Consider the following 17492-nt stretch of genomic DNA (forward strand, 5'->3'; position numbering starts at 1 on the left):
CCCCATGCACCAAAATCTGGCATTCTGATTTGAAATACTTGAGTTCTACTATGCCAGAGGAAATCAACCATTGTTTTATTTAAACAAAGGTAGCCAGTGGTCACTGTGTTAAAAATAAATGAACTAGTCAATTTCAACAAAAACTTATCCCAATTTTCTTTTAATTAGAAAGGAATGCATTAGGAAAAAGCTGAAGCTACCACTAGCTGAAAAGAGAAATGCCAGTCAAAAAGTTTTTATTTCATGAATTGTCAAACTAAGTTTAACTTCGTGTTTTCTTAAACTGATCAACTTCTTCTCACAGACTCAGCCAGACAACACATGCCTCAAGATTCAGATTTTGTACCTGAGCTTGTGTTTAAGGTCACCTTTCCATACAAATACAGTCAGGGTTTCTGGGGTGGCTCCAGGAGAAGATGTACCACCATATCCCTTTCCAGTTCAGTTTCCTTCCAGGCATTTCTTTGTTCTGTAGGGTAAAGAGACTGGGCAGCTCCTTGAATCACTCTCAGTTTGTTGTTGTTCAGTCACTAAGTCATGTCCAACTCTTTGAAACCCCATGGACTGCAGCAGGCAGTCCTGCCCTTCACCATCTCCTGGAGTTTGCTCAAACTCGTGTTCACTGAGTCGGTGATGTCATTCAACCATCTCATCCTCTGTCACCCCCTTCTCCTCCTGCCTTCAACCTTTCTCAGCATCAGGGTCTTTTCCAATGAGTCAGCTCTTTGTGTCAGGTGGCCAAAGTATGGGAGTTTCAGCTTAAGCATCAGTCCTTCCAATGAGTATTCAGGGTTGATTTCCAATTTTAGGATTGACTGGTTTGATCTACTTGCAGACCAAGGGACTCTCAAGAGTCTTCTCCAGCACCATAGTTCAAAAACATAAAAAACCCAATCTGTTACAAGCCCACCCAGGTATTCTGACCCTAGCAAAATCCAAGGAGTGTAACCACCCTGGACTGCGGACAGGACAGAGTGACTGTCCTGGATAAGTGTGGCTGAGCATCCACAACACACAGAAAAGGTAAAACAAAGCAGACCTCATTCCCCTGAACCTTGATTTTGTTTATAGATGGCAAACTTTGTGGAAAAATGCATTTGTGCCAGCCTCCTCGGGCAGCCCTGCAACAGTTCATTCCTCCTTTGTTGAACTGAGCTTGGAAAAAAAAGCACCAAGTTGCAAGGAATGGCTGGCACTGGGAAGAACAGGCTGTGTGTTTCCACAGCCCACTCCAGCATAAACAGGATTTGCTTTTTAGTTAGTGACGAGCCAGGAACTCCCTTGTTGGGAAGACAAAAGCCACATCCAAGGAAGTCAGGAAATAGACATATTTGGTGCCCGTCCTCCTCCTCTCCCTCACCTTATACCCAGGGCTCACTTGCTCTGCAAAACTTCAGGCACCTGACAGATGGTGTTCAGCATCCCACTCTAAGATGTGATGCCCTGTACCTCTGAGGCATCCTAGCTTTTTGGAGCAGGTGGGGGAAAGCGAAGGAGACATTTCCTACTCTGACTTCTTGATGAGTGAACACAAAGGCTGTTTGATCAACAGAGAGATGAGGCATCCAGACTGGATCCTGATGGCCTGGATTTGAATCTAGCTCCACCACTGTACTTGTCAGGGTAAGTGTTATAATTAACAAAGAAACCCCCAAATCCCAACAACTAAACATAACACAGCTTTACTGCTTACTCGGGTCACTGTCCTGTGTGCTTTTGGCTAAGAGGCCCAGCTCCCTGCAGTTAATAGGGACTCAGGCTCATTCTATCCCACAGCCTTGCCAGCATCCAGGGCCTTGGAGTCAGCAGGTCAGGGAGGAGTGTGGAGTCAAGGTCTGGAGATGTGTATTCAATGCTCACCTACCAGCCACTGACCAGACTCAGTCACATGATCTCGCCTGTTGCAAGGGAGGCTGGGAAGTGTAGTCTAGCTGTGGCCCAGAGGGAAAAGGAAACCGGGATGGTGAACAAACCCAGCCTCTGCCATATCTGCTTACTTAAGAAAGTTTCTATGTTTTGTCTTCTATTTTCATGTGTTTATGTTCCCTCTTCCGCTGTTGATTGGGTATATCAGTTAGGGTCCTCCAGAGAAACAACACATGAAATGTGAGAGAGTGTGTGTGTGTGTGTGTGAGAGAGAGAGAGAGAGAGTGAGAGTGTGTGTGTGTGTGTGAGTGAGTATGTGTGTATGGAGAGAGAGAGAGAGAGAGACTGATTGATTTCAAAGATTTGGCTCAGGTGATTGTTAAAAGTGTGGCTTCCCAGGTGGCGCTGGTGGTAAAGAACCCACCTGCGAATGCAGAAGACATGAGACATAGGTTTGATCCCTAGGTCAGGAAGAACCCCTGGAAAAGGCAGTGGCAACCCACCCCAGTATTCTTGCCTAGAAAATTCCATGGACAGGAAGAACCTGGCAGGCTACAGTCCATGGGGTCACAGAGCTGACACGACTGAGCACGCACACACACACAATCATTGTTAAAAGCTGGCAAGTCTGAAAACAGAGCAGGCTGGCAGGCAAGAGTTTGTCGGAGTCTAAAGGCAGTCTGCAGGCACAATGCCTTCTTTCTTGGAGAATCTTGAAATGTTAAGGCCTTCAACTGACTAGACGAGGCCCATCACACTATGCAGGTGCCCTGCTTGCCTCAGAGTCTACTGATTTCAACATGAATCTCATCTGAAAAATAACTTCACAGCACCAGCTAGACTAGTATATGACCAAATATCTGGGTACTGTGGCCCAGCCAAATTAATACATGAAATTAGCCATTACAATGGGTATAACAGATTAATACTATAAAGCATCAGGACCACAGCTGGCACCTAGAAAGCTCTCTATAAAAATAAGCTTACTGTCACTGCTGTGTGTGCGCTCAGTCGCTTCAGTCGTGTCTGACTCTTTGCGACCCTACAGACTGTAGCCCACTACGCTCCTCTGTTCATGGGATTCTCCAGGCAAGAAAATTGGAGTGGGTTGCCATGCCCTCCTCCAGGGGATCTGCCCCATCCAGGGATCGAATCCGCATCTCCTGCCTTGCAGGCGGATTCTTTACCCCTGAGCCATTGGTGAAGCCCTTATTGTCACTACTATGGTTGTTATTACTATCATTACTGCTATTAACTAAGGCCCAGCCTCAGCCCCACAGCACCACCACTCCAGCATTTTCCCTTGACCATCCCACCTAACCATCTAGGGAGTGACTGACCTAGAAAGGGCTTATCCGAGACAAATATTCTCATTCTTTTTTTCAAAGCAGTTTCCCGTTTGCTATCTCACTCACTCCTTCACTCAACACTATGAAGTGGGCAGGGCAACATTATTCCTACTGTTCTTATTTTAGAGTTGAGGTTCAGAAAGTATGGCTGCCCCCTCACCCTGCTTCCTAACTGGTACCCCATCCCATCCTCCAGCTTCTGTTCTAGAAGAGCCACTCCTGGATGCCTTTCTTCTAACCTGATTGAAAATTCATCATGTATTATATTCCCATAGACATCATAGTGTGACAAGTTTTAAGCAGGATTAATTGAAATACTCCTGTTAACATTTCCCTTCAGATACTGCAAGAATTAAATATATTTCTGTAGATAGATCTTGGGGAACCTAATTCACCATTTAAAACATTTAAATTATTGTTTCCATAGGAAAGCAAGCCCCATGATTCAAGAGAGAAACTTTGTAAGAATGAACTGTTGGAATAGGACTCTTGCTATACCTGGATTTCCTGCAGGAGTGCCGATGCCAGGACTGACCTGAGGTACACCTGAGAGGCAGTCAGAGTTTGTCATTGGTCTCCTTCCATTCCCTGTGCTCCGGGCCTCATTTTTCTGCTGTGTCTGTTTTCTTCAGCATTACGTATATCCAATAAATAGGACAGAAGCAGAAGCCAAATGTCTGGATATTGGGCTTGGCTCTGTCCTAACCAGTTGTGTGACCTCAGAAAAGTCTTTTTACTTTGGTTTCCTTGACTATAAGTCAAAGGGGTTGGATAAACTCATAATAGGTTGTCTTTCAACCTCACCTTGCCTCAGTCTATTCTGAGGCAAGTCAATCTATTCTGAGGCAAGACAGTCTATTCTCTGTCCCCCTCCAGGGGACATCATTGTCAGCTGCCTGATAGCAGAGACTCACCAGCTTCCTCTCATCCTACCTAGTGGTCCTGAAGTCTCCAAGGGGGATGATAAGAACTGACCCTGAAGCCTTCAACACACAAAAGAATTCCTTGCCAATGGTGGGAGCTCAGGCATGGAGCCACCCTCCTGGAGGATTCTTTGAGGACAACTGCCCCTTAAATCCTATCACTCGGGAAACACTCTCACCAGCCGGTTTGGGATTCTGTACCCAGCTGCCCAGGCTAGAGAGAGAATGTTTATGCAGGCTGGAATGATGGGGTAACAGGAGCCACGTGGAGCTCAGAGGAGAGAGTCATTCAATCGCAGATATTGTCTCTCAAAACCCAAAGCCCTTGGAGAGCAAATTATTTCAGCTGCCTGAGCTGGTGAGCTTTACAACACAGTTGGTGCAGAGCCTCCTGCCCGGCGAGAAGCACGATCCCCTTTCCCCAAGGACATGGGTGACCCCCACAGAACCTTGTCTCCCTGACCTGCGTGCCAGCCAATCATGCTCTTCTGAAACTAGATACCGCGAGGCCAGACCTGTGCAGAGCAAAAGAGGCCGCCCCAGCCCGCTAATCCAATGAAAGGATAGCATTCCAAAGAGTACATAGCGTTCCCCTCAGCACATAATGCCTGCATGTGTCTGGGGGCGGCATGGCTGTGAAATACCCAAGACAAATCTAAGCCGGCTGAGAAGCTCTCCCTCTCCTGTCACCCCTGAGTGAAATAAGTCATCCAGTGTAGTGTAACACAGACCTGAGGGGCCTGAGACCTAGGGTTCCATCCAGTTTCTACAACTCGCTTAATAGGTGACCTTGGACAAGTCATTTAAATGCTGCGGGACCTTCCGACTTATTTTACCAATAAGCCCACACATTACCAGAGTCAGGACAGTCCTCACATTCATCATTTTGTTCCCAGAGGAAGAAAGTTAAAAGACAAAAGAAAACAAACATCAGATAATTTTGGTATGCCACTATAGTCTTTCAACCTTCCCAGTAACCCATTTTACAGATGAGGAAACAAGCTTTCAGGGAGGTTTAGTAACTGCTATGGACTGACTTCTGTCCTCCTAAAATTCATAAATTAAAGCCCTAACCCTCAATGTTGAAGCCTGGCTTAGAGCTTCATGAACTGTGAATACATGAACTGTGAACTTCCAGATGTTCAAGCTGATTTTAGAAAAGGCAGAGGAACCAGAGATCAAATTGCCAACATCTGCTGGATCATCAAAAAAGCAAGAGAGTTCCAGAAAAACATCTATTTCTTCTTTATTGACTATGCCAAAGCCTTTGACTGTGTGGATCACAATAAACTCTGGAAAATTCTGAAAGAGATGGGAATACCAGACCACCTGACCTCACTCTTGAGAAAATATGTATGCAGGTCAGGAAGCAACAGATAGAACTGGACATGGAACAACAGACTGGTTCCAAATTGGGAAAGGAGTACATCAAGGCTGTTTATTGTCACCCTGCTTATTTAACTTATATGCAGAATACATCATGAGAAGTGCTGGGCTGGATGAAGCACAAGCTGGAATCAAGATTGCTGGGAGGAATATCAATAACCTCAGATATGCAAATGACACCACCCTTATGGCAGAAAGTGAAGAAGAACTAACTAACAGTGAAAAAGAAGGGAGTGAAAAAGTTGGCTTAAAGCTCAACATTCAGAAAACAAAGATCATGGCATCTGGTCCCATCACTTGATGGCAAATAGATGGAGAAACAGTGGAAACAGTGGCAGATTTTATTTTTTGGGGCTCCAAAATCACTACAGATGGTGACTGCAGCCATGAAATTAAAAGACGCTTACTCCTTGGAAGAAAAGTTATGACCAACCTAGTCAGTATATTAAAAAGCAGAGACATTACTTTGCCAACAAAGGTCTGTCTAGTCAAGGCTATGGTTTTTCCAGTAGTCATGTATGGATGTGAGAATTGGACTATAAAGAAAGCTGAGTGCCGAAGAATTGATGCTTTTGAACTGTGGTGTTGGAGAAGACTCTTGAGAGTCCCTTGGACTGCATGGAGATCTAACCAATCCATCCTAAAGGAAATCAGTCCTGAATGTTCATTGGAAGGACTGATGCTGAAGCTGAAACTCCAATACTTTGGCCACCTGATGTGAAGAGCTGACTCATTTGAAAAGACCCTGATGCTGGGGAAGATTGAAGGCAGGAGGAGAAGGGGATGACAGAGGATGAGATGGTTGGATGGCATCACCAACTCAATGGATATGAGTTTGGGTAAACTCCGGGAGTTGGTGATGGACAGGGAGGCCTGGCGTGCTGCAGTCCATGGGGTCACAAAGAGTCGGACATGACTGAGTGACTGAACTGAACTGAACCCTCAATATGACTGCATTTGGATATAGGGTCTTTAGGAGGTCCTTAAGGTTAAAGGAGATCAACAGGGTAGGACCCTAATCCCATAGATCCACTGGCCTCATAGAAGAGGAAGGGAGCCCTTCTCCCACTGTGTGCACAGAACAAAGGCCAGGTGAGCACACAGTGGGACAGCACCTGGCACAGCACATGCTCAAAAATTATGCTCGACTGATGACTTCATGACATTCACTGGGACCTCAAGAGTGAACCTGAACCTCCAAACAGGCTCTGGGCTCAGGAGACTTTAAAATGGTTTTTAATTTCCTGTGTCTTAATGAAGACATCACTCCATACTTCAACTTGAAGAAGGACACAAACCATTCGACTAGAATTGGAAAATTACAAATCTCCGGAATGGTTATTTTAAAAATTATCTACCAATTTTAAGTCTAAACTCGCTTTAATGTCAGTTCCAGGGTAGCGAAGCCATTAACACTGAGATAATCAGTACAAACCAAACTTAACAGTTAACAACATCTGCCAGTACTCATTCTATTTGCTTTTTGCCACATTCTTCTTTGATCAGCATAGAGAATAATTCAGGCTATCATTTATGTTATAATGCATAAAACTTAAATACCCTAGCATCCTGAAAACCTTCAAGATTGTTGAGGAAAAAATGAAAGATACAAAATAGCACACATTAAAAGCTACTATCTATTTATAAAATAGAAAAAAAAAAGCACACATACATGTAAATATCCATGCAGGTACATATATATTCATGTGTCTATACCTGTACAAAATATCCTGGAGAAGATTCATCTAAAACACTGATAATACTGGTTATTTCTAGGGAGAACTTGGAATATAGAAAGAGACTTTGTAAAATGTTTGCGTGTATGTGTGTTTATTATTTACTATGCCATTGAAGTAGAGTGTGTAAATCTTAAATGAACTGCTCAATGAATTTTTACATAGGTATTTGCCCATATAACCACAATCCTGATCAAAATACAGAACATTTCCAGAACTCCAGAAGACACCCCCTGCTCCTATCCAGTAAATGCTGCTGCTGCTGCTGCTGCTGCTAAGTCGCTTCAGTCCTGTCCGACTCTGTGCGACCCCATAGACAGCAGCCCACCAGGCTCCCCCATCCCTGGGATTCTCCAGGCAAGAACACTGGAGTGGGTTGCCATTTCCTTCTCCAGTGCATGAAAGTGAAAAGTGAAAGTGAAGTCGCTCAGTCGTGTCCGACTCTAGTGACCCCATGGACTGCAGCCCATCAGGCTCCTCCGTCCATGGGATTTTCTAGGCAAAAGTTATGGAGTGGCGTGACATTGCCTTCTCCGATCCAGTCAATACTCAGACCCAAAAGACAACCACCCTTGGACCTAGATCACAATACAGATGGATTCATACAGTGTCTAATCTCTGATGTCTGGCTTCCTTCACTAGAAATTATGTCTATGAGACACATCCATGTTATTACACGTGGCAGTTCTTCTTCATTAACATGTGGTATTCCACTGTGTATGAATGGATGATGTATCAATATACCAGAATTTATGTATCTACTACTATTGGTGGACATTACATTATTTTAGGTTTAGAGATATGATGCATAAAAGCTGCTAGGAGTATTCTAGTAGTAATCTAGGAGTATTTTGGTGGACTCACAAGTATTCACTTCTGAGAAACTGTTAGATCCACAAGGTAAGGGTATTTGAGTTTTAGTAGATATTTCCAAGCAGCTTTTTCCAAGTGTTTATACCAATTTATACTCCCATTATCTGTATATAAGAGTTCCAGTTAGATGTTCCACATCATTGCCAACATTTCCAGGGAGACAGACAGCATATGCAAAAGCACAGAAGCAAAAGAAAACAAACATCTTTAGGAACTTTAATATCACAGTATAGTTGGAATGAAGAGAATGAAGAATATGTTTCAGGTGGAGACATTAACCAAGGGAGGCCAGAGGGGTGGAGAGGAGAAAGATCATTATAGACTTTGCTTCTAAGCTAAGAAATTCCAACTTTATCCTGAAAGCTTTGGTAGACTGTGGAATATTTTAAGCAGAGGATGAATCTGGTTTTCATAATGAAAAGATGAAAGATTTCTTATGCTACTTATTTGGACAGAGAACCAGAGGGGAAAAAAGAAAGAAGGGAGAACCAGGTAAAGGGGAAGTTGTAGAGAGCAAGAAAAGTAAAGATGAGAAGCAGAGAAGGAAGAAAAGGAGGAGTTGGAACTTTTCTAAAATTGTTAAAACATAGGAGAATATTTTCATGGCTTTAGAGCAAGCAAAAAGCTCTTAAAGAGGACACAAAGAACTTTAAACATAAAGTTGATAAATTAGACAATATTAAAACTAAGAGGACCTGTTCATCAAAAGACAGTATTAAGAGAATTAAAAGGCAACTCCACAGTGGAAAAGATACTTGTAATTACATACATCTGATAAAGGAATCACATCCAAAATAACTTTCAGAGACTTCCCTGGTGGTCCAGTGCTAAGACTCCACATTCCCAATGCAGGGGGCCTGGGTTCAGTCCCAGGTCAGGGAACTAGATTCCACATGCTGCAATTAAGAGTTCCCATGATGCAACTAGAACATCCCATGTACCACTACTAAGGGCCAGCGCAGTCAAATAAATAAGCATTTGTTAACAATTAAAAAACCTTCAGAAATCAGTAAGAAGAAAATGACAGAAAACCCAATATAAGATTATATAGACAACTCAGAAAATAAGCTATCCTTCTGAATAATCAATAAGCACAGAGAGATTCTCAACTCCATTAGCCATCAGGGAGATGCAAATTCAAACCACATGAAATACTATTACACTTTCACCAGATGGGCTGAAATGAAAAAGTCCATTTTCAGAATCTGTTAAAGATGAATATATATTCCCTAAGACTCATTAGATTCTTGGGATTCCCTGGTGGCTCAGACGGTAAAGAATCTGCCTGCAATGCAGATCCTTGGGTTTGATCCCTGGGTTGGGACGATCCCCTGGAGGAGGGCATGGCAACCCACTCCAGTATTCTTGCCTAGAGAATCCCATCGACAGAGGAGCCTGGCAGGCTACAGTCCACAAAGATTCAGACATGACTGAGTGACTAAGCACACACACATGATTCATTATTTCTATTCCTAAGTATACATCCTAGAAGGTACTAGGAGGTTCACAGCAGCTCTATTTGAAATAGTTTAACAGTAGAAACTACCCAAATACCCTCAGTAGTTGAATGGAGGACTAATTTGTGGTATATTCACAAAAATGTGATACTTTACAGCAATGAGAATGAATGCTCCACAAGAATGTGCAGAACTATGGATAAATTTCATAAACATGGACTTCCCTGGTGTTCCAGTGGTTAAGACTGCACCCTTCCAATGCGGAGGGCACGGGTTTGATCCCTGGTCGGGGAAGTTCCACATGCCTCACAGTGCAGCCAAAAAATAACAATGACAATAAAACCTTTTCAAAAAAGAGCTAGACACAAAAGAGCACATCCTGTATAATTCCACTTACATAAAACCTGCAAAAAGAGACAGTTATTCTGTAGATCTGCAGTTGAAGTCAGGTTTCGGGGAAGCGTAACACTTGAACTCAAGGAAAGTAGTCAGGATTTGAAGACAGAAAATAAATTTGGAGTCAAACACAAGATATTTTAGGGTTTTCAGTTTAGTTCAGTCACTCAGTTGTGTCTGATTCTTTGCAACCCCATGGATTGCAACACGCCAGGCCTCCCTGTCCATCACCAACTCCTGGAGTTTGCTCAAACTCACATCCATTGAATCGGTGATGCCATCCAACCATCTTATCCTCTGTCGTCCCCTTCTCCTCTCGCCTTCAATCTTTCCCAGCATCAGGGTCTTTTCAAATGAGTCAGTTCTTTGCCTCAGGTGGCCAAAGTATTGCAGTTTCAGTTTTAGCATCAGTCCTTCCAATGAATATTCAGGACTGATTTCCTTTAGGATGGACTGGTTGGATCTCCTTGCAGTCCAAGGGACTCTCAAGAGTCTTCTCCAACACCACAGTTCAAAAGCATCAATTCTTTGGCGCACAGCTTTCTTTATAGTCCAACTCTCACATCTATACATGACCACAGGAAAAACCATAGCCTTGACTAGATGGACTTTTGTTGGCAAAGTAATGTCTGTGCTTTTTACTATGCTATCTAGGTTGGTCATAACTTTCCTTCCAAGGAACAAGCGTCTTTTAATTTCATGGCTGCTGTCACTACCTGCAGTGATTTTGGAGCTCAAAAAAATAAAGTCTGTCACTGTTTCCACTGTTTCTCCATCTATTTGCCATGAAGTGATGGGACCGGATGCCATGATCTTTGTTTTCTGAATGTTGAGCTTTAAGCCAACTTTTTCACTCTCCACTTTCCCTTTCATCAAGAGGCTCTTTAGTTCTTCTTCACTTTCTGCCATAAGGGTGGTGTCATCTGCATATATGAGGTTATTGATATTTCTCCCAGCAATCTTGATTCCAGCTTGTGCTTGCTTCCTCCAGCCCAGTGTTTCTCGTGATGTACCCTCCATATAAGTTAAATAAGCAGGGTGACAATATACAGCCTTGACATACTCCTTTCCCTATTTGGAACCAGTCTGTTGTTCCATGTCCAGTTCTAACTGTTGTTTCCTGACCTGCATACAGATTTCTCAAGAGGCAGGTCAGGTGGTCTGTTGCCCATACACATCTATAAAGGACAGCATCTGAGCCAGAGGCTCACAGGACCCTGTGACTTGCCCTCTGTAAGTGATGCTGGGAGTCCTACTGCACTGTCATCCCCAGAAAGACGCAGAAACCACCTGAGACATGAGCAATGCCAAGGACCTTGGAAGGCCACTGCTCTGGCAAACCCTCACTCTTGAGAGTGGCCACAGGAAGCCCTAGGGGAAACCATAGGAAACTTTAGGAGGTAGTGCCCACAAAAGCAAAATCTAGAAGCATCCTTCTTTTCCCTCCAAGGCTTCTTTATTACCAAGAAGTCTCTTCCAGGAGGCACTGGCATCAATAGTAGACAAGAGGGTCAAACCAAAGAAGCCCCATTACCTAAGATCTCTGACACTATTACCACCCTAGCTGAATCATCTTTAATATCCAAGGAGAGACTACATAGAAAGGGCCAATTCTGGAATGCATAGTTCCCTGTGAAGGAAAGACAGCCATTCCTCATCAGGAAATGAGGTGACATTGGAGGCTCAGAAATTCTGCATGCAGAATTTCTACAGGCAGCAGGAGACCATCCAACTTTCAGTGGAGAAGGCAACCTGGAAAGGCTGGGTTAAATGGTCAGTTTCTAGCTCTCTCGGCCATGACCCACAAAGGGAAATACATTGTTCACCGAAACCCTACATGTACAAAAATCTGAGTTGTTATCAATTGTAAGATACCCCATAATTTTACCACTGATAAAGAAAAAAGTGCTGTCTATTGCAAAACTCATCCTGATTTAAGAGATTTATGATGAAAAATGTATGTCTTAGATGGAATGCTATGTCTTGGATGGAATATAGAAGAAATTTCAAGAAACAAAAAATAACCTTTATTATGTGTAGTCCACTTTGATATTGACTACTCTGTTCTGCTGCTGCTGCTGCTAAGTCGCTTCAGTCGTGTCCAACTCTGTGCGACCCCATAGATGGCAGCCCACTAGGCTCCTCTGTCCCTGGGATTCTCCAGGCAAGAATACTGTTCTAGCCAATGTCGTTTCTCCCAAAACACTGGTAATAAATCATTCAGTTGATTTCAAATCCATTAATGAGTTGCAACCTACAATTTATAAAACAGTGGATTAGAATTAAGGTATAGGACTTCTGGATATATTTATTCTATGGTTTTTCCAGTGGTCATGTATGGATGTGAGAGTTGGACTGTGAAGAAGGCTGAGTGCTGAAGAATTGATGCTTTTGAACTGTGGTGTTGGAGAAGACTCTTGAGAGTCCCTTGGACTGCAAGGAGATCCAACCAGTCCATTCTGAAGGAGATCAGCCCTAGGATTTCTTTGGAAGGAATGATGCTAAAGCTGAAACTCCAGTACTTTGGCCATCTCATGCGAAGAGTTGACTCATTGGAAAAAACTCTGATGCTGGGAGGGATTAGGGGCAGGAGGAGAAGGGGACGACAGAGGATGAGATGGCTGGATGGCATCACCGACTCGATGGACATGAGTCTGAGTGAACTCCAGGAGTTGGTGATGGACAGGGAGGCCTGGCGTGCTGCGATTCATGGGGTCACAAAGAGTCGGACACAACTGAGCGACTGAACTGAACTGCAGAGTTGAAGTGAACCTACCGGCAGGACACCTGTAATTATGGTACAGCACTTCTGTACCCATCTCTGGGCTGAATCACCTAGAAATCTGCGGCAGATATAGCTATGGGAGTAATTCAAGACGCAGTGCTGTGCTGTGGGTGTGCATTGCTATAATTAAGCCACGAGACATGTCAGCCAGGGCATTTCTGAGCACTGATTCAGGCATGCCTCCTGTATGTTGTAAGGTATGTGTCCAAAATTAGAGTGACTGAAAGCCCCTAAAAAGTTACAATACTCCTTCCCTGTAACACCCTGGCCTAGGGCTTTGGGACACTCTTTATAAATGTGGTTGAAGAGGGAAAATACCTTAACTTCTTTTACAAGTCCTTCCAGTTCCAAGTATAACGGGCAATCAGAACACTCCTTTGGTGCCATCGTTATCCTCATATTTGGGAGTCACATCTGTTCTATTCACATGAGAGTCCAGGGAGAAATCAGATGAGGGTTTTTTAGTTGGCCTTGCTTGAACACTTTGTGCACTGAGCATTATTCAAGTAAGATTTAAGTAGAGGATATGCAGATCACTGAATGAAGTTCCATGGGAACTACAGACAAGTTGAACATCTTATCAAGAGTTTAAACAGAAGGTTAAAACTTAGGGCTTCATAAGCAGATTAGGGCTTTTATGGATCCCCCCCTCCCCAAAGTCTTCCTCCTTCCCTGGCAATTCAGGCCCATTGCTCCTCACTGCTTGAGGTTGAGATCTTCTAAATGATTAGAACTACAGCAACTTCGGAGAAGGCAATGGCACCCCACTCCAGTACTCTTGCCTGGAAAATCCCATGGATGGAGGAGCCTGGTGGGCTGCAGTCCATGGGGTCGCTAAGAGTCGGACACGACTGAGCAACTTCACTTTCTCTTTTCACTTTCATGCATTGGAGAAGGAAATGGCAACCCACTCCAGTGTTCTTGCCTGGAGAATCCCAGGGACGGGGGAGCCTGGTGGGCTGCCGTCTATGGGGTCGCACAGAATCGGACATGACTGAAATGACTTAGCATAGCATACAGCAACTTGGGTTGCTCTCTATCACTCCTCTGATATTGGTTATTCACTGCATAACAGCACCCTGTCCTTGTATGTATTAATATCTCAAACTTATGGAAATCAGTCAGAGGGCAGAAGGGAGCCTCAGCAAGGATTGCAGATGCAAAGAGAGAGCAAAGGATGTGGAGAAGCCATGTGCTTTTTGGCAACATCCTGCTCTGATATAAGGAAGCCCTGGTGTGCCCTCCTACTGTGGAGCTCTTGTAAGGAGACAGATGAGAACTATGACATACAGCCCAGGAGGTCTGTCCAAGAACTAAGGGCTTTATCCTTTAATATTTGTTTGAGTTCTCCTCTATCAATAACATCCTGCTTCTCATAAAATTAGAACACATGAAACGCACATATTCCTATCTCAATGATTATCTGAAATGTGATTTGTTTAGAGTCCTTGACTCATCTCACTTCACATTTACCTTTGGCCTAAATCAAGAGGATAATTAGAGCTTAAGATCCATCGAACACTCCTTTGTCCAGGGAGCATCCTGGCACAAAGCTTTTGCAGGGGGACAGAAGCCCCTTTTTGAGTTTTTACCAAGTGACCATATATATTAGCAGTGTGCTAAGACACTTCAGTCATGTCCTACTCTTTGTGACTCTATGGACCTTAGCCTACCAGGCTCCTCTGTCCATGGGATTCTCCAGGCAAGAGTACTGGAGTGGGTTGCCATGCCCGCCTCCAGGGGACTTCCTGACCCAGGGATCGAACCTATGTCTCTTACATTCTCCTGCATCAGCAGGCAGGTTCTTTACCACTAGCACCACCTGGGAAGCCCCATGTATTAGTGGAGGGCCCTGTAAATGGGGAGAGAAGAGGTAAAATGTTCATTAGTTCTATCATATTTCAGATCTATCTTAAGAACATGTAGAGTTGGACTAAGGCTCAGATTTCTGAATTAAAATACCAATTGATTTCATTGTTGTTGTTCAGTTGCTAAGTCATGTCTGATTCTTTGTGACCCCATGGACTACAGCACACCAGGCTTCCCTGTCCTTCACCATCTCCTGGAGTTTGCTCACACTCATGTCCATTGAGTTGGTAATGCCATCCAACCATCTCATTCTGTCATCCCCTTCTCCTCTTGCCCTCAATCTTTCCCAGTTTCGATCTTTTCTAATGAATGAGTTGGCTCTTCACATCAGGCAGCCAAAGTATTGGAGTATTGATTCCAGAGTTGTCTGATATTTAGGAAGAACCAAGAGTGATTTATTTGTAAGTTGAATGTTACCATAAGAATAATAGTCATTATTTTTAAATAAATGTTGTCATGTTCACTATAAAACTAAGATCTTACTATAACATAGCAGTCAAGAAATCCAGAGCCCTGGGTCCAAATTCTGCAGGTGCCCCTTACCATCCACATGGCCTTAGGGACAGTGTTCAACTTCTACTGACCTCAAAATTCTCATCTGTTAACTGAAAGTAATTTTGCCTCTTTCATAAGATTGTTCTAAAGAGCAAATGAGATCATGCATATAAAATGTTTGACACAAGGCTCAGCATTAGCGTTGTATAATGTTTTCTGGAGCAGAATTTGTTAGAAGTACAAGTACTAAAATAAAACAGAATAGCAAGGACTAGAATCTTTTTGAGAGGAGTAGGATATCCTGCAGCCCACTATGGTGTTTGGTTCCAAGGAATACCAGAGAAGGGGGAAAGCCAATGAGGAAGCATATACATTGTCCACTGAAGGACTTCCTGGTGATATGGTAGTTAAGACTCTACCTGCCAATGCAGGGGACATGGGTTGCATCCCTGGTCCTGGAAGATTCCACATATCACGGAGCAACTAGGCCTGTGTGCCACAATAACTGAGCCTGCGCACTCTAGAACCTTGGGCCACAACAAGAGAAGCTACCACAATGAGAGCCTGCGCAGTACAACTAGAGAATTGCCCCTGCTTGCTGCAGCTAGAGAAAAAGCCCCCACACAGCAATGCAGACCCAGCACAGGCAAAAATAAAATAAAAACCAATCACTCAATCTTTTAAATATACAAATAAACTGTCCACTGAGGATGCAGTCAGGATAAGAAGAATCATCAGAAAGGGCTCATTCTCTAAGAGCTTCTAGGTGAAGGAGGGAAGAAAAACTGGAGAACAGAGAAAGAAACTTGTAAATCCAGTGATTTCTAGTTTCCAAGTGACTGCCATGAAAGCCACAGAAAATGGCAGTATCTGTGAGATATTATGAAACTCATTTTTTATACACTCACATTTTAGTATTTCTCCTGTTGACTATATTTGTAAAATTCACATAATAGTCCAAAAACTCTTCAAATTTCCCTCTGGTGACCTTACCAAGAACACCTCCTTTGAAGGCTTTCCTGACTCCACAGTATTAAATTAATGTTGGGTAAAACTAGGAATATCTTTGCCCCACAAAAGTTGCAATTTTTTTTTTGTTTTTAATAATGCTGCTAATTACCTTCCTGGACATCTGACTCACTCCATTCCATGAAGTTTAAGACATGGAAAAACTCATTTGGCAATTCGAATTTTAATGATTCTTCAACTTACAGAAATTGCCTTAGGGTGTAATCTCTATTTCCCTCATTTTAGCATTAGATAACTGTGTGTGTGCAAATATTGTATAATAAATACTGTATAATAAGGTACCAGGACTCCAAAAGTTGCTGCTTATCGTGGAAGTTTATGAAAGGGGACAAAATTTCACACACACAAATGCAGACACACAATGATATTTAAGTTTAGGTCTGAAAGATACAAAAATTTTCATACGCCTGTGAAAAAAGTGCTCTCCACCAGGTGGACTACAGAGACCTTCTGTGTGCTTTGAAGTTAAAAAACTGTTGAGAGAAAGGTTTTTCAAAATCAAACATCTCCAGTCTTTAAGAGAAACTAAAAAGACCACAGTTCATTGTTAACCTGAAGGAGCCCCTTTGAAATCCAAATGAACGTCACCATATGGAGAAAAAGAAGCACTTTCATAATGACCACTGTGTCTATTGGTTTGGTCACTATTATGTGTACCCATTGAAAAACTTGTTTTACAAACCTAAATGAAAGGATTTGCCACACTTCAACTTAAATTTACCCATACTTAGAAGTAATTCTGATTTCTTACAATTTTTTTTTACCTTCCAAATGAAATAATTTAACCTCTGAAGCCTGCATTCCTCATTTTAGAAGCAAATAATCTGAGACCAAGAAGACATTCCTGTGTAGGATTGTCAGATTTAGCAAATAAAAATGCATGTGAAAATACTCAATGGGAAACATGTATACTAAAATGCCATTCATTGTTCATCTAAATTTCAGATGTAACTGGATAGCCTGTATTTTATCCGGCTACCCTATCCCTGGGTCACCCAGCTAATGACTAGATGAAGCAGCACCAGAACTGGGTGCCCTTTCTGATGCGAAGTCACTCACAAAACAATTATTCCTTGGAAGCTAGATGCTCCGGAAGCAAAAAGCTATGTAAGCCCACGTCTCCCTCAAGGAACCTAGAATCTAACAGAAAATTCTCATAAACTTGGAAGAGAAGAAAGAGTGTCAGGGTACCCATTTCAGCATACTACCTGAAAAAATGTGTCTCAACCCTGCTGCTGCTGCTAAGTCGCTTCAGTCGTGTCCGACTCTGTGCGACCCCATAGATGGCAGCCCATCAGGCTCCCCTGTCCCTGGGATTCTCCAGGCAA

The sequence above is a fragment of the Bubalus bubalis genome, chromosome 19 (assembly GCF_019923935.1).
Source record: "Bubalus bubalis isolate 160015118507 breed Murrah chromosome 19, NDDB_SH_1, whole genome shotgun sequence".
Taxonomy (NCBI): Eukaryota; Metazoa; Chordata; class Mammalia; order Artiodactyla; family Bovidae; genus Bubalus; species Bubalus bubalis.